The following is a 23,662-nucleotide window of genomic DNA, read 5'->3' on the forward strand; positions in this document are numbered from 1 at the left end:
TCCAGCCGGAGGGTAGGCGCGACGCGATTCGACCATGTTCCAGACAGTGATCAGGTCCTGGTAAAAGACAGGCAGCGTCTTGAGGGCGACCTGCAAACCGTCACGGTCGACGAACAGGAGCTGCGTGTCGTAGTTGAGGTTACGCACCTGGCGGAAAAAATACGTCGCCAGGGCGCACCACCTAGGAGGAGGCTCGACGTAAAGGTATCGCCGCAAGGTCTGAAGGCGGAACGTCGCGACCTGGGTGCGGGCGCACACCAGCGACTGACCGCCCTCCTCAATAGGGAGACTCAGAGCCTGCGCGGCGACCCAGTGCATCTTTTTGTCCCAGAAGAAATCGACCAACGTTCTCTGGATGCCAGCGACAAAGCCAAGAGGAGGGACCAAAGTGACCAGCCGGTACCACAGCATGGCGGCCACCAGCTGGTTTATGACCAGCACTCGACTCCTGTAAGATAGCACTCGGAGCAGTCCTGTCCAGCGGCCTAGGCGAGCCGAGACTTTGGCCTCCAGCTCCTGCCAGTTGGCCGGCCAGGATTCCTCAGCCGGGCTGAGGTAGACCCCCAGGTAGAGGAGATGGGTGGTACTCCAGCTGAACCCCCGTAACTCCTCCGGCAGAGAGTCCACCCGCCACGGGCCGACCAGTAGTCCGGAACATTTGGCCCAGTTGATCCTGGCGGAAGACGCCGCCGAGTACACGGCCTGGCACTCGCGCATCCTCCCCAGGTCAGCCGGGTCGGTGAAAGTGAGGAGCACGTCGTCGGCGTAGGCCGAGAGGACCACCCCCGTGCCCGCGCCGCGCAGAACCAGCCCCGACAACCTCCTCCGCAAGAGGCGCAGGAAAGGCTCCACGCACAGGGAATACAGCTGGCCGGACAGGGGGCAGCCTTGACGCACTCCTCTCCCGAAGCGAAGGGGCGCCGTCAGGGACCCGTTAACTTTAACCAGACACTCTGCGGCGGCGTACAAAAGTCGGATCCGGGCGACGAACTGCGCCCCGAACCCGAATGCCCGCAGAGTCCCGAGCAGGTACTCGTGATCGACCCTGTCGAACGCCTTCTCCTGGTCGAGAGACAGGAAGGCGCTCGGCAGACCAGCCCGTCGACAGAAATGGATCAGGTCCCGGACCAGGTGGACGTTATCGTGTATCCTCCGGCCCGGGACCGTGTAGGACTGGTCCGGGTGGATCATGTGGGCCAGCACGGAGGCCAGGCGAGAAGACAACACCCTGGCGAAGATTTTGTAATCCGTGCCGAGGAGGGAGACCGGACGCCAGTTCTTTAAGGAACGAAGGTCCCCCTTCTTTGGCAGCAGGACGATGACCGCCCTGCGCCAAGAAAGGGGCAGCTGTCCGGCATTTAAACACTCCCCCAGGACCTGTGCGTAGTCGCTCCCCAGGACGTCCCAGAACGCCCTGAAGAACTCCACAGTCAGCCCGTCCAGCCCCGGGGTTTTGCCCCTCGAGAGCCGGTCGAGGGCGCCGGTCAGCTCCTCCAAAGTGACGGGAGCGTCGAGCCTTCCGGCGTCCTCCGGGCCGAGCTGCGGCAGGTCCTCCCACAGAACTCTGCGAGCATCCTCGCTGGACGGATCCGGAGAGAACAGGGCTGTGTAATAGTTTCGGACGTGGGCCCTGACGCCCTCCGGATCCGAGACGAGGGACCCGTCGTCGGCCAGCAGCACAAGGAGCTGCTGACGGGTGCCACGCCTTTTTTCCAGCGAGTAGAAGAAGGGGGAGCCGCGGTCCAGGTCCTGGAGGAGCTGGATCCGCGACCTCACGTACGCGCCCCGAGCCCCGACGAGCTGCAGGTCCCGGAGCGCGGCCTTCTTCTCTTCGTACACCCCGCGCAGGGCCGGGTCCGCGTCGGGCTGACCGAGGCGTGACTCCAGGTCGAGCAACTCCCTCTCCAACTCCCCGATCCTGGATTTCCGCCTCTTCGTCGACCCCCTCGCGTACTCCTGACAGAAGACGCGGACGTGAGCCTTGCCCACGTCCCACCATAGCCTCAGGGAGGGGAAGCTTCCCCGCTTCCTTCTCCAGCCGGCCCAGAAGCGACGAAACGAGTCCCGGAACCGCTCGTCCTCCAGCAGCAGGTTGTTAAAGTGCCAGTACGCGGAGCCGAGCCTGGCGCCGAACGGAAGGAGTTCCGCCCACACCAGGTGGTGGTCCGTGCACGACACCTGCCGCATGGAGGCCTTCGGGAAACAGGAGGCGTACGCCCGCGAAACGTACAGGCGGTCGATTCTGGACACTCCGACCCCAGGCCTCACGAAGGTGAAGGCGATGGAGTCGGGATGGAGATTCCGCCAGACGTCCACCAGGTCGAAGGACTTGACCAAGTCCCCCAACCTCTTCCCTGACGCGCGGTCAGTGCGGGCACCGCCGTGGTCCCTGCCCTCGAGGACGCAATTAAAATCTCCCCCGAGGACGACGCACTGGCCCTCGTCGATGGAAGCGAGATGAGCGGACACTTCTTGGAAGAAGCTCGCTTGCCTCGGCCCGGCCGGGGGAGCGTAGACGTTCACCAAGTGAAGCACCGCGCCCCCCAGCCGAACCGTCAGGTGAAGCAAACGGCCTGGCACTGGCTCCCTGACCCCCAAGATCTCCGGCTGAAAATGCGGGGCCAACAGGATAGCCACCCCGCCAGATCTGCGGGTGAGGTGACTCATGTAGACCCCCCCTCGCCACTCCAGGAGCCAGGTGGCTTCGTCTCCCGGGGTAGTGTGGGTTTCTTGCAGGAAGCACACCGCATACCTCCCGTCCCGAAGGACCGAGAGGGTCTGGAATCTGCGCTGCGACTCCCTGCTGCCGTTGATGTTGAGGCTGGCTATAGTTGTCTCCATGTCGGAAGCGTTGTGCAACCACCACCGGTACAATTAACAAACCCGTGTATATATTTACAGGGAGGACGAGGGAGGGGCACTGAAGTCCCTCGCCCTCACCAGGAGTGCTCCCAGGAAGTTCCTGACTCGCTTTCGCTCATTGACATCGAGCCCAGGCGCCTGGCGGGCAGCGAGGGCCGACCAGTAAACTTTCTCAAAAGAGCTCCAGCGGTCGAGCGCCAGTTGGGCTCTATCCCGGCGACTCCGAGTTTCCTCGACAAATTCCCGGAGTTCCTCGAGGGGGATGAGGGAGAGATCGGTGGGGGGCACCCGGGACTCAAAAAAGTCACTGCAGACGGAGTCCGCGTCGTCCCCGGTGTCCGCCACCGATCCCGAACCCTCCTCCGGGAGGTCGCCCTCGGTCACCGACCCCTCCCCCACCGAGAGAATGGGGGCTGGTCCGGCGCCGCCAACCGGCCTCAAACCCCCGGCGACCCCACCCCCAGGGTCACCGGCGGTACCTTCCTCGACGCACCCCTTCCCGGAACGCCCCGAGTTCGGGTCGTCGGGCGGCAGAGGCTCGGGGCCCCGCTCCTCTCCCGACACCGGGACGCCTGGCTCCTCGGGAAAAAGGTCATCCCCCAGGAAAAGGTCATCCCCCAGGGCCAAGGCCCCCGGAAAAACAGTCTGGGAGGAGGAGCGAGGATAACACCCTCCTCCCCTCCACCGCTCGACGACCCAGCAGAGGGTCCTCCGTCGTCACCCGCATCACGGCCCTCGTGGTTCTTAAGGTCCTCCCCAGGGGCCGGAGGAGTTGAGGCAGCAGGAGGCCCTGCTGTAGCCCCTGGGGGTTTTGGCAAGTCGGGCCGCAGTGCGGGACCATTGGTCCATCCCCTGGAGAGGAACAGCACCGTCAGCGCACTACTGGAGTATCTCTCCCCTCCAGGGGCCAGTGCCTCTTCCCCAGATAGACAGGCGGGAATTTTTTTTTTTTTTTTTTTTTTTTTTTTTTTTTTTTTTATTTTATTTTTTTTTTTTTTTTTTTCTCTTTTTTTTCTTTACCCTACACTACCACCTAACTGCGGTAGTGCTTATTTTATCCCCAGCACCCATGGTGTGTGTGTGCAGGCGTGAGACACTGTGAAAGACACAAAGTGCACGAATCTTTATTCAGTTTCCACCACCAGGAAGACAGGAAAACACCCGGGTGGCCAGTGACAAGCACTGCCCTTCACATCAAAGGACAGTGCTGTGTGATCAAAACAGTGAAGGGGAGGGTAGGGACTAAATCAAAATAGAATTGGAGGGAGAAATGATGCACTCCACTCCCTGCGGCGCCCACCTCTCCCTGAACAACTCCAGGGTGTTGGTCGACGCCGCGTGCTCCTTCTCCAAGGACACCCGGGCTCTAACATAACCGCGGAAGAGGGGCAGGCAGTCGGCCCTAACGACCCCCTCCACGGCCCGCTGCCTGGACCTGTTGATGGCCAGTTTGGCCAGGCCCAGGAGCAGACCCACGAGGAGGTCTTCAGACCTGCCCTCCTTCCTCCGTACCGGGTGCCCAAAGATCAGGAGCGTGGGACTGAAGTGCAGCCAAAAACAGAGGAGAAGGTTTTTCAGAAAATCAAAAAGGGAGTGCAAACGCCCACACCCAATATACACGTGGTCCACGGACTCCACAGCGCCACAGAACAAGCAGTTGGGCTGGGAGTCCGTGAACCACCGCAATCTGCGGTTGCAGGGGACTGCTGCGTGCAGCACCCTCCACCCCAGATCCCCGAGAGAAAGGGGGAGGACTCCCGCGTAGAGAGCCCTCCACTGGGGATCCCCACCGCCCGGTGGCAAATGGGCACGCCAAGGCGTGTCCGGACGGTGGATGAGGGAGAAGAGGTGGACGGTGTGCAGCAGCAGTCTGTACAGGGCTCTCCTGTTCACCTCCCTAAACGAAACAAAGTTAAAATTTCGGAGGCGGCTCAGGTTGTGGGGCACAGGCTCCCGCGGGAAGTACGGGACCTTGGGGCCAATGTGAAATTCCGTCCGGGCTGGGGTGAGCTCGGACGGGATCCCACCGCACACCTGAGCGTCCTCCAACTGGTGTACTACGTCGGGTCCGAGCACCGCCGTTTTGAGGCGTCGGATGGCGGTGGCCACGTACTGGACGTCTACCGCCGCCCTGCCTGCTATGTCCTGCGGCAGCGTCCAGCCCAGGCCCCCGGCACCCAGCACGTCCCCGACCCTGGTCACCCTCGCCGCCGCGGCCCTCTCCTCCGACAGCCACTCGAACCCGCGAGTACGGAGGTGCGGATTCCTGAGCAACGGCTCCCTGACGACAGCCGCTACTCCAGCCGGAGGGTAGGCGCGACGCGATTCGACCATGTTCCAGACAGTGATCAGGTCCTGGTAAAAGACAGGCAGCGTCTTGAGGGCGACCTGCAAACCGTCACGGTCGACGAACAGGAGCTGCGTGTCGTAGTTGAGGTTACGCACCTGGCGGAAAAAATACGTCGCCAGGGCGCACCATCTAGGAGGAGGCTCGACGTAAAGGTATCGCCGCAAGGTCTGAAGGCGGAACGTCGCGACCTGGGTGCGGGCGCACACCAGCGACTGACCGCCCTCCTCAATAGGGAGACTCAGAACCTGCGCGGCGACCCAGTGCATCTTTTTGTCCCAGAAGAAATCGACCAACGTTCTCTGGATGCCAGCGACAAAGCCAAGAGGAGGGACCAAAGTGACCAGCCGGTACCACAGCATGGCGGCCACCAGCTGGTTTATGACCAGCACTCGACTCCTGTAAGATAGCACTCGGAGCAGTCCTGTCCAGCGGCCTAGGCGAGCCGAGACTTTGGCCTCCAGCTCCTGCCAGTTGGCCGGCCAGGATTCCTCAGCCGGGCTGAGGTAGACCCCCAGGTAGAGGAGATGGGTGGTACTCCAGCTGAACCCCCGTAACTCCTCCGGCAGAGAGTCCACCCGCCACGGGCCGACCAGTAGTCCGGAACATTTGGCCCAGTTGATCCTGGCGGAAGACGCCGCCGAGTACACGGCCTGGCACTCGCGCATCCTCCCCAGGTCAGCCGGGTCGGTGAAAGTGAGGAGCACGTCGTCGGCGTAGGCCGAGAGGACCACCCCCGTGCCCGCGCCGCGCAGAACCAGCCCCGACAACCTCCTCCGCAAGAGGCGCAGGAAAGGCTCCACGCACAGGGAATACAGCTGGCCGGACAGGGGGCAGCCTTGACGCACTCCTCTCCCGAAGCGAAGGGGCGCCGTCAGGGACCCGTTAACTTTAACCAGACACTCTGCGGCGGCGTACAAAAGTCGGATCCGGGCGACGAACTGCGCCCCGAACCCGAATGCCCGCAGAGTCCCGAGCAGGTACTCGTGATCGACCCTGTCGAACGCCTTCTCCTGGTCGAGAGACAGGAAGGCGCTCGGCAGACCAGCCCGTCGACAGAAATGGATCAGGTCCCGGACCAGGTGGACGTTATCGTGTATCCTCCGGCCCGGGACCGTGTAGGACTGGTCCGGGTGGATCATGTGGGCCAGCACGGAGGCCAGGCGAGAAGACAACACCCTGGCGAAGATTTTGTAATCCGTGCCGAGGAGGGAGACCGGACGCCAGTTCTTTAAGGAACGAAGGTCCCCCTTCTTTGGCAGCAGGACGATGACCGCCCTGCGCCAAGAAAGGGGCAGCTGTCCGGCATTTAAACACTCCCCCAGGACCTGTGCGTAGTCGCTCCCCAGGACGTCCCAGAACGCCCTGAAGAACTCCACAGTCAGCCCGTCCAGCCCCGGGGTTTTGCCCCTCGAGAGCCGGTCGAGGGCGCCGGTCAGCTCCTCCAAAGTGACGGGAGCGTCGAGCCTTCCGGCGTCCTCCGGGCCGAGCTGCGGCAGGTCCTCCCACAGAACTCTGCGAGCATCCTCGCTGGACGGATCCGGAGAGAACAGGGCTGTGTAATAGTTTCGGACGTGGGCCCTGACGCCCTCCGGATCCGAGACGAGGGACCCGTCGTCGGCCAGCAGCACAAGGAGCTGCTGACGGGTGCCACGCCTTTTTTCCAGCGAGTAGAAGAAGGGGGAGCCGCGGTCCAGGTCCTGGAGGAGCTGGATCCGCGACCTCACGTACGCGCCCCGAGCCCCGACGAGCTGCAGGTCCCGGAGCGCGGCCTTCTTCTCTTCGTACACCCCGCGCAGGGCCGGGTCCGCGTCGGGCTGACCGAGGCGTGACTCCAGGTCGAGCAACTCCCTCTCCAACTCCCCGATCCTGGATTTCCGCCTCTTCGTCGACCCCCTCGCGTACTCCTGACAGAAGACGCGGACGTGAGCCTTGCCCACGTCCCACCATAGCCTCAGGGAGGGGAAGCTTCCCCGCTTCCTTCTCCAGCCGGCCCAGAAGCGACGAAACGAGTCCCGGAACCGCTCGTCCTCCAGCAGCAGGTTGTTAAAGTGCCAGTACGCGGAGCCGAGCCTGGCGCCGAACGGAAGGAGTTCCGCCCACACCAGGTGGTGGTCCGTGCACGACACCTGCCGCATGGAGGCCTTCGGGAAACAGGAGGCGTACGCCCGCGAAACGTACAGGCGGTCGATTCTGGACACTCCGACCCCAGGCCTCACGAAGGTGAAGGCGATGGAGTCGGGATGGAGATTCCGCCAGACGTCCACCAGGTCGAAGGACTTGACCAAGTCCCCCAACCTCTTCCCTGACGCGCGGTCAGTGCGGGCACCGCCGTGGTCCCTGCCCTCGAGGACGCAATTAAAATCTCCCCCGAGGACGACGCACTGGCCCTCGTCGATGGAAGCGAGATGAGCGGACACTTCTTGGAAGAAGCTCGCTTGCCTCGGCCCGGCCGGGGGAGCGTAGACGTTCACCAAGTGAAGCACCGCGCCCCCCAGCCGAACCGTCAGGTGAAGCAAACGGCCTGGCACTGGCTCCCTGACCCCCAAGATCTCCGGCTGAAAATGCGGGGCCAACAGGATAGCCACCCCGCCAGATCTGCGGGTGAGGTGACTCATGTAGACCCCCCCTCGCCACTCCAGGAGCCAGGTGGCTTCGTCTCCCGGGGTAGTGTGGGTTTCTTGCAGGAAGCACACCGCATACCTCCCGTCCCGAAGGACCGAGAGGGTCTGGAATCTGCGCTGCGACTCCCTGCTGCCGTTGATGTTGAGGCTGGCTATAGTTGTCTCCATGTCGGAAGCGTTGTGCAACCACCACCGGTACAATTAACAAACCCGTGTATATATTTACAGGGAGGACGAGGGAGGGGCACTGAAGTCCCTCGCCCTCACCAGGAGTGCTCCCAGGAAGTTCCTGACTCGCTTTCGCTCATTGACATCGAGCCCAGGCGCCTGGCGGGCAGCGAGGGCCGACCAGTAAACTTTCTCAAAAGAGCTCCAGCGGTCGAGCGCCAGTTGGGCTCTATCCCGGCGACTCCGAGTTTCCTCGACAAATTCCCGGAGTTCCTCGAGGGGGATGAGGGGGAGATCGGTGGGGGGCACCCGGGACTCAAAAAAGTCACTGCAGACGGAGTCCGCGTCGTCCCCGGTGTCCGCCACCGATCCCGAACCCTCCTCCGGGAGGTCGCCCTCGGTCACCGACCCCTCCCCCACCGAGAGAATGGGGGCTGGTCCGGCGCCGCCAACCGGCCTCAAACCCCCGGCGACCCCACCCCCAGGGTCACCGGCGGTACCTTCCTCGACGCACCCCTTCCCGGAACGCCCCGAGTTCGGGTCGTCGGGCGGCAGAGGCTCGGGGCCCCGCTCCTCTCCCGACACCGGGACGCCTGGCTCCTCGGGAAAAAGGTCATCCCCCAGGAAAAGGTCATCCCCCAGGGCCAAGGCCCCCGGAAAAACAGTCTGGGAGGAGGAGCGAGGATAACACCCTCCTCCCCTCCACCGCTCGACGACCCAGCAGAGGGTCCTCCGTCGTCACCCGCATCACGGCCCTCGTGGTTCTTAAGGTCCTCCCCAGGGGCCGGAGGAGTTGAGGCAGCAGGAGGCCCTGCTGTAGCCCCTGGGGGTTTTGGCAAGTCGGGCCGCAGTGCGGGACCATTGGTCCATCCCCTGGAGAGGAACAGCACCGTCAGCGCACTACTGGAGTATCTCTCCCCTCCAGGGGCCAGTGCCTCTTCCCCAGATAGACAGGCGGGAATTTATTTTTTTTTTTTTTTTTTTTTTTTTTCTTTTTTTTTTTTTTTTTCTTTTTTTTTTCTTTTTTTTTTTTTTTTTTTTTTTTTATTTAACCCCCACACTACCACCTAAGTGCGGTAGTGCTTATTTTATCCCCAGCACCCATGGTGTGTGTGTGCAGGTGTGAGACACAGTGAAAGACACAAAGTGCACCAATCTTTATTCAATTTCCACCACCAGGAAGACAGGAAAACACCCGGGTGGCCAGTGACAAACACTGCCCTTCACATCAAAGGACAGTGCTGTGTGATCAAAACAGTGAAGGGGAGGGTAGGGACTAAATCAAAATAGAATTGGAGGGAGAAATGATGCACTCCACTCCCTGCGGCGCCCACCTCTCCCTGAACAACTCCAGGGTGTTGGTCGACGCCGCGTGCTCCTTCTCCAAGGACACCCGGGCTCTAACGTAACCGCGGAAGAGGGGCAGGCAGTCGGCCCTAACGACCCCCTCCACGGCCCGCTGCCTGGACCTGTTGATGGCCAGTTTGGCCAGGCCCAGGAGCAGACCCACGAGGAGGTCTTCAGACCTGCCCTCCTTCCTCCGTACCGGGTGCCCAAAGATCAGGAGCGTGGGACTGAAGTGCAGCCAAAAACAGAGGAGAAGGTTTTTCAGAAAATCAAAAAGGGAGTGCAAACGCCCACACCCAATATACACGTGGTCCACGGACTCCACAGCGCCACAGAACAAGCAGTTGGGCTGGGAGTCCGTGAACCACCGCAATCTGCGGTTGCAGGGGACTGCTGCGTGCAGCACCCTCCACCCCAGATCCCCGAGAGAAAGGGGGAGGACTCCCGCGTAGAGAGCCCTCCACTGGGGATCCCCACCGCCCGGTGGCAAATGGGCACGCCAAGGCGTGTCCGGACGGTGGATGAGGGAGAAGAGGTGGACGGTGTGCAGCAGCAGTCGGTACAGGGCTCTCCTGTTCACCTCCCGAAACGAAACAAAGTTAAAATTTCGGAGGCGGCTCAGGTTGTGGGGCACAGGCTCCCGCGGGAAGTACGGGACCTTGGGGCCAATGTGAAATTCCGTCCGGGCTGGGGTGAGCTCGGACGGGATCCCACCGCACGCCTGAGCGTCCTCCAACTGGTGTACTACGTCGGGTCCGAGCACCGCCGTTTTGAGGCGTCGGATGGCGGTGGCCACGTACTGGACGTCTACCGCCGCCCTGCCTGCTATGTCCTGCGGCAGCGTCCAGCCCAGGCCCCCGGCACCCAGCACGTCCCCGACCCTGGTCACCCTCGCCGCCGCGGCCCTCTCCTCCGACAGCCACTCGAACCCGCGAGTACGGAGGTGCGGATTCCTGAGCAACGGCTCCCTGACGACAGCCGCTACTCCAGCCGGAGGGTAGGCGCGACGCGATTCGACCATGTTCCAGACAGTGATCAGGTCCTGGTAAAAGACAGGCAGCGTCTTGAGGGCGACCTGCAAACCGTCACGGTCGACGAACAGGAGCTGCGTGTCGTAGTTGAGGTTACGCACCTGGCGGAAAAAATACGTCGCCAGGGCGCACCACCTAGGAGGAGGCTCGACGTAAAGGTATCGCCGCAAGGTCTGAAGGCGGAACGTCGCGACCTGGGTGCGGGCGCACACCAGCGACTGACCGCCCTCCTCAATAGGGAGACTCAGAGCCTGCGCGGCGACCCAGTGCATCTTTTTGTCCCAGAAGAAATCGACCAACGTTCTCTGGATGCCAGCGACAAAGCCAAGAGGAGGGACCAAAGTGACCAGCCGGTACCACAGCATGGCGGCCACCAGCTGGTTTATGACCAGCACTCGACTCCTGTAAGATAGCACTCGGAGCAGTCCTGTCCAGCGGCCTAGGCGAGCCGAGACTTTGGCCTCCAGCTCCTGCCAGTTGGCCGGCCAGGATTCCTCAGCCGGGCTGAGGTAGACCCCCAGGTAGAGGAGATGGGTGGTACTCCAGCTGAACCCCCGTAACTCCTCCGGCAGAGAGTCCACCCGCCACGGGCCGACCAGTAGTCCGGAACATTTGGCCCAGTTGATCCTGGCGGAAGACGCCGCCGAGTACACGGCCTGGCACTCGCGCATCCTCCCCAGGTCAGCCGGGTCGGTGAAAGTGAGGAGCACGTCGTCGGCGTAGGCCGAGAGGACCACCCCCGTGCCCGCGCCGCGCAGAACCAGCCCCGACAACCTCCTCCGCAAGAGGCGCAGGAAAGGCTCCACGCACAGGGAATACAGCTGGCCGGACAGGGGGCAGCCTTGACGCACTCCTCTCCCGAAGCGAAGGGGCGCCGTCAGGGACCCGTTAACTTTAACCAGACACTCTGCGGCGGCGTACAAAAGTCGGATCCGGGCGACGAACTGCGCCCCGAACCCGAATGCCCGCAGAGTCCCGAGCAGGTACTCGTGATCGACCCTGTCGAACGCCTTCTCCTGGTCGAGAGACAGGAAGGCGCTCGGCAGACCAGCCCGTCGACAGAAATGGATCAGGTCCCGGACCAGGTGGACGTTATCGTGTATCCTCCGGCCCGGGACCGTGTAGGACTGGTCCGGGTGGATCATGTGGGCCAGCACGGAGGCCAGGCGAGAAGACAACACCCTGGCGAAGATTTTGTAATCCGTGCCGAGGAGGGAGACCGGACGCCAGTTCTTTAAGGAACGAAGGTCCCCCTTCTTTGGCAGCAGGACGATGACCGCCCTGCGCCAAGAAAGGGGCAGCTGTCCGGCATTTAAACACTCCCCCAGGACCTGTGCGTAGTCGCTCCCCAGGACGTCCCAGAACGCCCTGAAGAACTCCACAGTCAGCCCGTCCAGCCCCGGGGTTTTGCCCCTCGAGAGCCGGTCGAGGGCGCCGGTCAGCTCCTCCAAAGTGACGGGAGCGTCGAGCCTTCCGGCGTCCTCCGGGCCGAGCTGCGGCAGGTCCTCCCACAGAACTCTGCGAGCATCCTCGCTGGACGGATCCGGAGAGAACAGGGCTGTGTAATAGTTTCGGACGTGGGCCCTGACGCCCTCCGGATCCGAGACGAGGGACCCGTCGTCGGCCAGCAGCACAAGGAGCTGCTGACGGGTGCCACGCCTTTTTTCCAGCGAGTAGAAGAAGGGGGAGCCGCGGTCCAGGTCCTGGAGGAGCTGGATCCGCGACCTCACGTACGCGCCCCGAGCCCCGACGAGCTGCAGGTCCCGGAGCGCGGCCTTCTTCTCTTCGTACGCCCCGCGCAGGGCCGGGTCCGCGTCGGGCTGACCGAGGCGTGACTCCAGGTCGAGCAACTCCCTCTCCAACTCCCCGATCCTGGATTTCCGCCTCTTCGTCGACCCCCTCGCGTACTCCTGACAGAAGACGCGGACGTGAGCCTTGCCCACGTCCCACCATAGCCTCAGGGAGGGGAAGCTTCCCCGCTTCCTTCTCCAGCCGGCCCAGAAGCGACGAAACGAGTCCCGGAACCGCTCGTCCTCCAGCAGCAGGTTGTTAAAGTGCCAGTACGCGGAGCCGAGCCTGGCGCCGAACGGAAGGAGTTCCGCCCACACCAGGTGGTGGTCCGTGCACGACACCTGCCGCATGGAGGCCTTCGGGAAACAGGAGGCGTACGCCCGCGAAACGTACAGGCGGTCGATTCTGGACACTCCGACCCCAGGCCTCACGAAGGTGAAGGCGATGGAGTCGGGATGGAGATTCCGCCAGACGTCCACCAGGTCGAAGGACTTGACCAAGTCCCCCAACCTCTTCCCTGACGCGCGGTCAGTGCGGGCACCGCCGTGGTCCCTGCCCTCGAGGACGCAATTAAAATCTCCCCCGAGGACGACGCACTGGCCCTCGTCGATGGAAGCGAGATGAGCGGACACTTCTTGGAAGAAGCTCGCTTGCCTCGGCCCGGCCGGGGGAGCGTAGACGTTCACCAAGTGAAGCACCGCGCCCCCCAGCCGAACCGTCAGGTGAAGCAAACGGCCTGGCACTGGCTCCCTGACCCCCAAGATCTCCGGCTGAAAATGCGGGGCCAACAGGATAGCCACCCCGCCAGATCTGCGGGTGAGGTGACTCATGTAGACCCCCCCTCGCCACTCCAGGAGCCAGGTGGCTTCGTCTCCCGGGGTAGTGTGGGTTTCTTGCAGGAAGCACACCGCATACCTCCCGTCCCGAAGGACCGAGAGGGTCTGGAATCTGCGCTGCGACTCCCTGCTGCCGTTGATGTTGAGGCTGGCTATAGTTGTCTCCATGTCGGAAGCGTTGTGCAACCACCACCGGTACAATTAACAAACCCGTGTATATATTTACAGGGAGGACGAGGGAGGGGCACTGAAGTCCCTCGCCCTCACCAGGAGTGCTCCCAGGAAGTTCCTGACTCGCTTTCGCTCATTGACATCGAGCCCAGGCGCCTGGCGGGCAGCGAGGGCCGACCAGTAAACTTTCTCAAAAGAGCTCCAGCGGTCGAGCGCCAGTTGGGCTCTATCCCGGCGACTCCGAGTTTCCTCGACAAATTCCCGGAGTTCCTCGAGGGGGATGAGGGAGAGATCGGTGGGGGGCACCCGGGACTCAAAAAAGTCACTGCAGACGGAGTCCGCGTCGTCCCCGGTGTCCGCCACCGATCCCGAACCCTCCTCCGGGAGGTCGCCCTCGGTCACCGACCCCTCCCCCACCGAGAGCCCCACCGAGAGAATGGGGGCTGGTCCGGCGCCGCCAACCGGCCTCAAACCCCCGGCGACCCCACCCCCAGGGTCACCGGCGGTACCTTCCTCGACGCACCCCTTCCCGGAACGCCCCGAGTTCGGGTCGTCGGGCGGCAGAGGCTCGGGGCCCCGCTCCTCTCCCGACACCGGGACGCCTGGCTCCTCGGGAAAAAGGTCATCCCCCAGGAAAAGGTCATCCCCCAGGGCCAAGGCCCCCGGAAAAACAGTCTGGGAGGAGGAGCGAGGATAACACCCTCCTCCCCTCCACCGCTCGACGACCCAGCAGAGGGTCCTCCGTCGTCACCCGCATCACGGCCCTCGTGGTTCTTAAGGTCCTCCCCAGGGGCCGGAGGAGTTGAGGCAGCAGGAGGCCCTGCTGTAGCCCCTGGGGGTTTTGGCAAGTCGGGCCGCAGTGCGGGACCATTGGTCCATCCCCTGGAGAGGAACAGCACCGTCAGCGCACTACTGGAGTATCTCTCCCCTCCAGGGGCCAGTGCCTCTTCCCCAGATAGACAGGCGGGAATTTTTTTTTTTTTTTTTTTTTTTTTTTTTTTTTTTTTTATTTTATTTTTTTTTTTTTTTTTTTCTCTTTTTTTTCTTTACCCTACACTACCACCTAACTGCGGTAGTGCTTATTTTATCCCCAGCACCCATGGTGTGTGTGTGCAGGCGTGAGACACTGTGAAAGACACAAAGTGCACGAATCTTTATTCAGTTTCCACCACCAGGAAGACAGGAAAACACCCGGGTGGCCAGTGACAAGCACTGCCCTTCACATCAAAGGACAGTGCTGTGTGATCAAAACAGTGAAGGGGAGGGTAGGGACTAAATCAAAATAGAATTGGAGGGAGAAATGATGCACTCCACTCCCTGCGGCGCCCACCTCTCCCTGAACAACTCCAGGGTGTTGGTCGACGCCGCGTGCTCCTTCTCCAAGGACACCCGGGCTCTAACATAACCGCGGAAGAGGGGCAGGCAGTCGGCCCTAACGACCCCCTCCACGGCCCGCTGCCTGGACCTGTTGATGGCCAGTTTGGCCAGGCCCAGGAGCAGACCCACGAGGAGGTCTTCAGACCTGCCCTCCTTCCTCCGTACCGGGTGCCCAAAGATCAGGAGCGTGGGACTGAAGTGCAGCCAAAAACAGAGGAGAAGGTTTTTCAGAAAATCAAAAAGGGAGTGCAAACGCCCACACCCAATATACACGTGGTCCACGGACTCCACAGCGCCACAGAACAAGCAGTTGGGCTGGGAGTCCGTGAACCACCGCAATCTGCGGTTGCAGGGGACTGCTGCGTGCAGCACCCTCCACCCCAGATCCCCGAGAGAAAGGGGGAGGACTCCCGCGTAGAGAGCCCTCCACTGGGGATCCCCACCGCCCGGTGGCAAATGGGCACGCCAAGGCGTGTCCGGACGGTGGATGAGGGAGAAGAGGTGGACGGTGTGCAGCAGCAGTCTGTACAGGGCTCTCCTGTTCACCTCCCTAAACGAAACAAAGTTAAAATTTCGGAGGCGGCTCAGGTTGTGGGGCACAGGCTCCCGCGGGAAGTACGGGACCTTGGGGCCAATGTGAAATTCCGTCCGGGCTGGGGTGAGCTCGGACGGGATCCCACCGCACACCTGAGCGTCCTCCAACTGGTGTACTACGTCGGGTCCGAGCACCGCCGTTTTGAGGCGTCGGATGGCGGTGGCCACGTACTGGACGTCTACCGCCGCCCTGCCTGCTATGTCCTGCGGCAGCGTCCAGCCCAGGCCCCCGGCACCCAGCACGTCCCCGACCCTGGTCACCCTCGCCGCCGCGGCCCTCTCCTCCGACAGCCACTCGAACCCGCGAGTACGGAGGTGCGGATTCCTGAGCAACGGCTCCCTGACGACAGCCGCTACTCCAGCCGGAGGGTAGGCGCGACGCGATTCGACCATGTTCCAGACAGTGATCAGGTCCTGGTAAAAGACAGGCAGCGTCTTGAGGGCGACCTGCAAACCGTCACGGTCGACGAACAGGAGCTGCGTGTCGTAGTTGAGGTTACGCACCTGGCGGAAAAAATACGTCGCCAGGGCGCACCATCTAGGAGGAGGCTCGACGTAAAGGTATCGCCGCAAGGTCTGAAGGCGGAACGTCGCGACCTGGGTGCGGGCGCACACCAGCGACTGACCGCCCTCCTCAATAGGGAGACTCAGAACCTGCGCGGCGACCCAGTGCATCTTTTTGTCCCAGAAGAAATCGACCAACGTTCTCTGGATGCCAGCGACAAAGCCAAGAGGAGGGACCAAAGTGACCAGCCGGTACCACAGCATGGCGGCCACCAGCTGGTTTATGACCAGCACTCGACTCCTGTAAGATAGCACTCGGAGCAGTCCTGTCCAGCGGCCTAGGCGAGCCGAGACTTTGGCCTCCAGCTCCTGCCAGTTGGCCGGCCAGGATTCCTCAGCCGGGCTGAGGTAGACCCCCAGGTAGAGGAGATGGGTGGTACTCCAGCTGAACCCCCGTAACTCCTCCGGCAGAGAGTCCACCCGCCACGGGCCGACCAGTAGTCCGGAACATTTGGCCCAGTTGATCCTGGCGGAAGACGCCGCCGAGTACACGGCCTGGCACTCGCGCATCCTCCCCAGGTCAGCCGGGTCGGTGAAAGTGAGGAGCACGTCGTCGGCGTAGGCCGAGAGGACCACCCCCGTGCCCGCGCCGCGCAGAACCAGCCCCGACAACCTCCTCCGCAAGAGGCGCAGGAAAGGCTCCACGCACAGGGAATACAGCTGGCCGGACAGGGGGCAGCCTTGACGCACTCCTCTCCCGAAGCGAAGGGGCGCCGTCAGGGACCCGTTAACTTTAACCAGACACTCTGCGGCGGCGTACAAAAGTCGGATCCGGGCGACGAACTGCGCCCCGAACCCGAATGCCCGCAGAGTCCCGAGCAGGTACTCGTGATCGACCCTGTCGAACGCCTTCTCCTGGTCGAGAGACAGGAAGGCGCTCGGCAGACCAGCCCGTCGACAGAAATGGATCAGGTCCCGGACCAGGTGGACGTTATCGTGTATCCTCCGGCCCGGGACCGTGTAGGACTGGTCCGGGTGGATCATGTGGGCCAGCACGGAGGCCAGGCGAGAAGACAACACCCTGGCGAAGATTTTGTAATCCGTGCCGAGGAGGGAGACCGGACGCCAGTTCTTTAAGGAACGAAGGTCCCCCTTCTTTGGCAGCAGGACGATGACCGCCCTGCGCCAAGAAAGGGGCAGCTGTCCGGCATTTAAACACTCCCCCAGGACCTGTGCGTAGTCGCTCCCCAGGACGTCCCAGAACGCCCTGAAGAACTCCACAGTCAGCCCGTCCAGCCCCGGGGTTTTGCCCCTCGAGAGCCGGTCGAGGGCGCCGGTCAGCTCCTCCAAAGTGACGGGAGCGTCGAGCCTTCCGGCGTCCTCCGGGCCGAGCTGCGGCAGGTCCTCCCACAGAACTCTGCGAGCATCCTCGCTGGACGGATCCGGAGAGAACAGGGCTGTGTAATAGTTTCGGACGTGGGCCCTGACGCCCTCCGGATCCGAGACGAGGGACCCGTCGTCGGCCAGCAGCACAAGGAGCTGCTGACGGGTGCCACGCCTTTTTTCCAGCGAGTAGAAGAAGGGGGAGCCGCGGTCCAGGTCCTGGAGGAGCTGGATCCGCGACCTCACGTACGCGCCCCGAGCCCCGACGAGCTGCAGGTCCCGGAGCGCGGCCTTCTTCTCTTCGTACACCCCGCGCAGGGCCGGGTCCGCGTCGGGCTGACCGAGGCGTGACTCCAGGTCGAGCAACTCCCTCTCCAACTCCCCGATCCTGGATTTCCGCCTCTTCGTCGACCCCCTCGCGTACTCCTGACAGAAGACGCGGACGTGAGCCTTGCCCACGTCCCACCATAGCCTCAGGGAGGGGAAGCTTCCCCGCTTCCTTCTCCAGCCGGCCCAGAAGCGACGAAACGAGTCCCGGAACCGCTCGTCCTCCAGCAGCAGGTTGTTAAAGTGCCAGTACGCGGAGCCGAGCCTGGCGCCGAACGGAAGGAGTTCCGCCCACACCAGGTGGTGGTCCGTGCACGACACCTGCCGCATGGAGGCCTTCGGGAAACAGGAGGCGTACGCCCGCGAAACGTACAGGCGGTCGATTCTGGACACTCCGACCCCAGGCCTCACGAAGGTGAAGGCGATGGAGTCGGGATGGAGATTCCGCCAGACGTCCACCAGGTCGAAGGACTTGACCAAGTCCCCCAACCTCTTCCCTGACGCGCGGTCAGTGCGGGCACCGCCGTGGTCCCTGCCCTCGAGGACGCAATTAAAATCTCCCCCGAGGACGACGCACTGGCCCTCGTCGATGGAAGCGAGATGAGCGGACACTTCTTGGAAGAAGCTCGCTTGCCTCGGCCCGGCCGGGGGAGCGTAGACGTTCACCAAGTGAAGCACCGCGCCCCCCAGCCGAACCGTCAGGTGAAGCAAACGGCCTGGCACTGGCTCCCTGACCCCCAAGATCTCCGGCTGAAAATGCGGGGCCAACAGGATAGCCACCCCGCCAGATCTGCGGGTGAGGTGACTCATGTAGACCCCCCCTCGCCACTCCAGGAGCCAGGTGGCTTCGTCTCCCGGGGTAGTGTGGGTTTCTTGCAGGAAGCACACCGCATACCTCCCGTCCCGAAGGACCGAGAGGGTCTGGAATCTGCGCTGCGACTCCCTGCTGCCGTTGATGTTGAGGCTGGCTATAGTTGTCTCCATGTCGGAAGCGTTGTGCAACCACCACCGGTACAATTAACAAACCCGTGTATATATTTACAGGGAGGACGAGGGAGGGGCACTGAAGTCCCTCGCCCTCACCAGGAGTGCTCCCAGGAAGTTCCTGACTCGCTTTCGCTCATTGACATCGAGCCCAGGCGCCTGGCGGGCAGCGAGGGCCGACCAGTAAACTTTCTCAAAAGAGCTCCAGCGGTCGAGCGCCAGTTGGGCTCTATCCCGGCGACTCCGAGTTTCCTCGACAAATTCCCGGAGTTCCTCGAGGGGGATGAGGGGGAGATCGGTGGGGGGCACCCGGGACTCAAAAAAGTCACTGCAGACGGAGTCCGCGTCGTCCCCGGTGTCCGCCACCGATCCCGAACCCTCCTCCGGGAGGTCGCCCTCGGTCACCGACCCCTCCCCCACCGAGAGAATGGGGGCTGGTCCGGCGCCGCCAACCGGCCTCAAACCCCCGGCGACCCCACCCCCAGGGTCACCGGCGGTACCTTCCTCGACGCACCCCTTCCCGGAACGCCCCGAGTTCGGGTCGTCGGGCGGCAGAGGCTCGGGGCCCCGCTCCTCTCCCGACACCGGGACGCCTGGCTCCTCGGGAAAAAGGTCATCCCCCAGGAAAAGGTCATCCCCCAGGGCCAAGGCCCCCGGAAAAACAGTCTGGGAGGAGGAGCGAGGATAACACCCTCCTCCCCTCCACCGCTCGACGACCCAGCAGAGGGTCCTCCGTCGTCACCCGCATCACGGCCCTCGTGGTTCTTAAGGTCCTCCCCAGGGGCCGGAGGAGTTGAGGCAGCAGGAGGCCCTGCTGTAGCCCCTGGGGGTTTTGGCAAGTCGGGCCGCAGTGCGGGACCATTGGTCCATCCCCTGGAGAGGAACAGCACCGTCAGCGCACTACTGGAGTATCTCTCCCCTCCAGGGGCCAGTGCCTCTTCCCCAGATAGACAGGCGGGAATTTATTTTTTTATTTTTTTTTTTTTTTTTTTTTTTTTTTTTTTTTTTTTTTTTTTTCTCCCCAGAGAGACCGGGGGGGATTTCTTTTTTTTTTTTTTTTTTTTTTTTTTTCTTTTTTTTTTTTTTTTTTTTTTTTTTTTTAACCCTACACTACCACCTAACTGCGGTAGTGCTTATTTTATCCCCAGCACCCATGGTGTGTGTGTGCAGGTGTAAGACACTGTGAAAGACACAAAGTGCACGAATCTTTATTCAGTTTCCACCACCAGGAAGACAGGAAAACACCCGGGTGGCCAGTGACAAACACTGCCCTTCACATCAAAGGACAGTGCTGTGTGATCAAAACAGTGAAGGGGAGGGTAGGGACTAAATCAAAATAGAATTGGAGGGAGAAATGATGCACTCCACTCCCTGCGGCGCCCACCTCTCCCTGAACAACTCCAGGGTGTTGGTCGACGCCGCGTGCTCCTTCTCCAAGGACACCCGGGCTCTAACGTAACCGCGGAAGAGGGGCAGGCAGTCGGCCCTAACGACCCCCTCCACGGCCCGCTGCCTGGACCTGTTGATGGCCAGTTTGGCCAGGCCCAGGAGCAGACCCACGAGGAGGTCTTCAGACCTGCCCTCCTTCCTCCGTACCGGGTGCCCAAAGATCAGGAGCGTGGGACTGAAGTGCAGCCAAAAACAGAGGAGAAGGTTTTTCAGAAAATCAAAAAGGGAGTGCAAACGCCCACACCCAATATACACGTGGTCCACGGACTCCACAGCGCCACAGAACAAGCAGTTGGGCTGGGAGTCCGTGAACCACCGCAATCTGCGGTTGCAGGGGACTGCTGCGTGCAGCACCCTCCACCCCAGATCCCCGAGAGAAAGGGGGAGGACTCCCGCGTAGAGAGCCCTCCACTGGGGATCCCCACCGCCCGGTGGCAAATGGGCACGCCAAGGCGTGTCCGGACGGTGGATGAGGGAGAAGAGGTGGACGGTGTGCAGCAGCAGTCTGTACAGGGCTCTCCTGTTCACCTCCCTAAACGAAACAAAGTTAAAATTTCGGAGGCGGCTCAGGTTGTGGGGCACAGGCTCCCGCGGGAAGTACGGGACCTTGGGGCCAATGTGAAATTCCGTCCGGGCTGGGGTGAGCTCGGACGGGATCCCACCGCACACCTGAGCGTCCTCCAACTGGTGTACTACGTCGGGTCCGAGCACCGCCGTTTTGAGGCGTCGGATGGCGGTGGCCACGTACTGGACGTCTACCGCCGCCCTGCCTGCTATGTCCTGCGGCAGCGTCCAGCCCAGGCCCCCGGCACCCAGCACGTCCCCGACCCTGGTCACCCTCGCCGCCGCGGCCCTCTCCTCCGACAGCCACTCGAACCCGCGAGTACGGAGGTGCGGATTCCTGAGCAACGGCTCCCTGACGACAGCCGCTACTCCAGCCGGAGGGTAGGCGCGACGCGATTCGACCATGTTCCAGACAGTGATCAGGTCCTGGTAAAAGACAGGCAGCGTCTTGAGGGCGACCTGCAAACCGTCACGGTCGACGAACAGGAGCTGCGTGTCGTAGTTGAGGTTACGCACCTGGCGGAAAAAATACGTCGCCAGGGCGCACCATCTAGGAGGAGGCTCGACGTAAAGGTATCGCCGCAAGGTCTGAAGGCGGAACGTCGCGACCTGGGTGCGGGCGCACACCAGCGACTGACCGCCCTCCTCAATAGGGAGACTCAGAGCCTGCGCGGCGACCCAGTGCATCTTTTTGTCCCAGAAGAAATCGACCAACGTTCTCTGGATGCCAGCGACAAAGCCAAGAGGAGGGACCAAAGTGACCAGCCGGTACCACAGCATGGCGGCCACCAGCTGGTTTATGACCAGCACTCGACTCCTGTAAGATAGCACTCGGAGCAGTCCTGTCCAGCGGCCTAGGCGAGCCGAGACTTTGGCCTCCAGCTCCTGCCAGTTGGCCGGCCAGGATTCCTCAGCCGGGCTGAGGTAGACCCCCAGGTAGAGGAGATGGGTGGTACTCCAGCTGAACCCCCGTAACTCCTCCGGCAGAGAGTCCACCCGCCACGGGCCGACCAGTAGTCCGGAACATTTGGCCCAGTTGATCCTGGCGGAAGACGCCGCCGAGTACACGGCCTGGCACTCGCGCATCCTCCCCAGGTCAGCCGGGTCGGTGAAAGTGAGGAGCACGTCGTCGGCGTAGGCCGAGAGGACCACCCCCGTGCCCGCGCCGCGCAGAACCAGCCCCGACAACCTCCTCCGCAAGAGGCGCAGGAAAGGCTCCACGCACAGGGAATACAGCTGGCCGGACAGGGGGCAGCCTTGACGCACTCCTCTCCCGAAGCGAAGGGGCGCCGTCAGGGACCCGTTAACTTTAACCAGACACTCTGCGGCGGCGTACAAAAGTCGGATCCGGGCGACGAACTGCGCCCCGAACCCGAATGCCCGCAGAGTCCCGAGCAGGTACTCGTGATCGACCCTGTCGAACGCCTTCTCCTGGTCGAGAGACAGGAAGGCGCTCGGCAGACCAGCCCGTCGACAGAAATGGATCAGGTCCCGGACCAGGTGGACGTTATCGTGTATCCTCCGGCCCGGGACCGTGTAGGACTGGTCCGGGTGGATCATGTGGGCCAGCACGGAGGCCAGGCGAGAAGACAACACCCTGGCGAAGATTTTGTAATCCGTGCCGAGGAGGGAGACCGGACGCCAGTTCTTTAAGGAACGAAGGTCCCCCTTCTTTGGCAGCAGGACGATGACCGCCCTGCGCCAAGAAAGGGGCAGCTGTCCGGCATTTAAACACTCCCCCAGGACCTGTGCGTAGTCGCTCCCCAGGACGTCCCAGAACGCCCTGAAGAACTCCACAGTCAGCCCGTCCAGCCCCGGGGTTTTGCCCCTCGAGAGCCGGTCGAGGGCGCCGGTCAGCTCCTCCAAAGTGACGGGAGCGTCGAGCCTTCCGGCGTCCTCCGGGCCGAGCTGCGGCAGGTCCTCCCACAGAACTCTGCGAGCATCCTCGCTGGACGGATCCGGAGAGAACAGGGCTGTGTAATAGTTTCGGACGTGGGCCCTGACGCCCTCCGGATCCGAGACGAGGGACCCGTCGTCGGCCAGCAGCACAAGGAGCTGCTGACGGGTGCCACGCCTTTTTTCCAGCGAGTAGAAGAAGGGGGAGCCGCGGTCCAGGTCCTGGAGGAGCTGGATCCGCGACCTCACGTACGCGCCCCGAGCCCCGACGAGCTGCAGGTCCCGGAGCGCGGCCTTCTTCTCTTCGTACACCCCGCGCAGGGCCGGGTCCGCGTCGGGCTGACCGAGGCGTGACTCCAGGTCGAGCAACTCCCTCTCCAACTCCCCGATCCTGGATTTCCGCCTCTTCGTCGACCCCCTCGCGTACTCCTGACAGAAGACGCGGACGTGAGCCTTGCCCACGTCCCACCATAGCCTCAGGGAGGGGAAGCTTCCCCGCTTCCTTCTCCAGCCGGCCCAGAAGCGACGAAACGAGTCCCGGAACCGCTCGTCCTCCAGCAGCAGGTTGTTAAAGTGCCAGTACGCGGAGCCGAGCCTGGCGCCGAACGGAAGGAGTTCCGCCCACACCAGGTGGTGGTCCGTGCACGACACCTGCCGCATGGAGGCCTTCGGGAAACAGGAGGCGTACGCCCGCGAAACGTACAGGCGGTCGATTCTGGACGCTCCGACCCCAGGCCTCACGAAGGTGAAGGCGATGGAGTCGGGATGGAGATTCCGCCAGACGTCCACCAGGTCGAAGGACTTGACCAAGTCCCCCAACCTCTTCCCTGACGCGCGGTCAGTGCGGGCACCGCCGTGGTCCCTGCCCTCGAGGACGCAATTAAAATCTCCCCCGAGGACGACGCACTGGCCCTCGTCGATGGAAGCGAGATGAGCGGACACTTCTTGGAAGAAGCTCGCTTGCCTCGGCCCGGCCGGGGGAGCGTAGACGTTCACCAAGTGAAGCACCGCGCCCCCCAGCCGAACCGTCAGGTGAAGCAAACGGCCTGGCACTGGCTCCCTGACCCCCAAGATCTCCGGCTGAAAATGCGGGGCCAACAGGATAGCCACCCCGCCAGATCTGCGGGTGAGGTGACTCATGTAGACCCCCCCTCGCCACTCCAGGAGCCAGGTGGCTTCGTCTCCCGGGGTAGTGTGGGTTTCTTGCAGGAAGCACACCGCATACCTCCCGTCCCGAAGGACCGAGAGGGTCTGGAATCTGCGCTGCGACTCCCTGCTGCCGTTGATGTTGAGGCTGGCTATAGTTGTCTCCATGTCGGAAGCGTTGTGCAACCACCACCGGTACAATTAACAAACCCGTGTATATATTTACAGGGAGGACGAGGGAGGGGCACTGAAGTCCCTCGC

The sequence above is a fragment of the Chiloscyllium plagiosum genome, unplaced genomic scaffold, assembly GCF_037043375.1.
Source record: "Chiloscyllium plagiosum isolate Xiang-an unplaced genomic scaffold, Cpla_swu_hap1 HiC_scaffold_20, whole genome shotgun sequence".
Taxonomy (NCBI): domain Eukaryota; kingdom Metazoa; phylum Chordata; class Chondrichthyes; order Orectolobiformes; family Hemiscylliidae; genus Chiloscyllium; species Chiloscyllium plagiosum.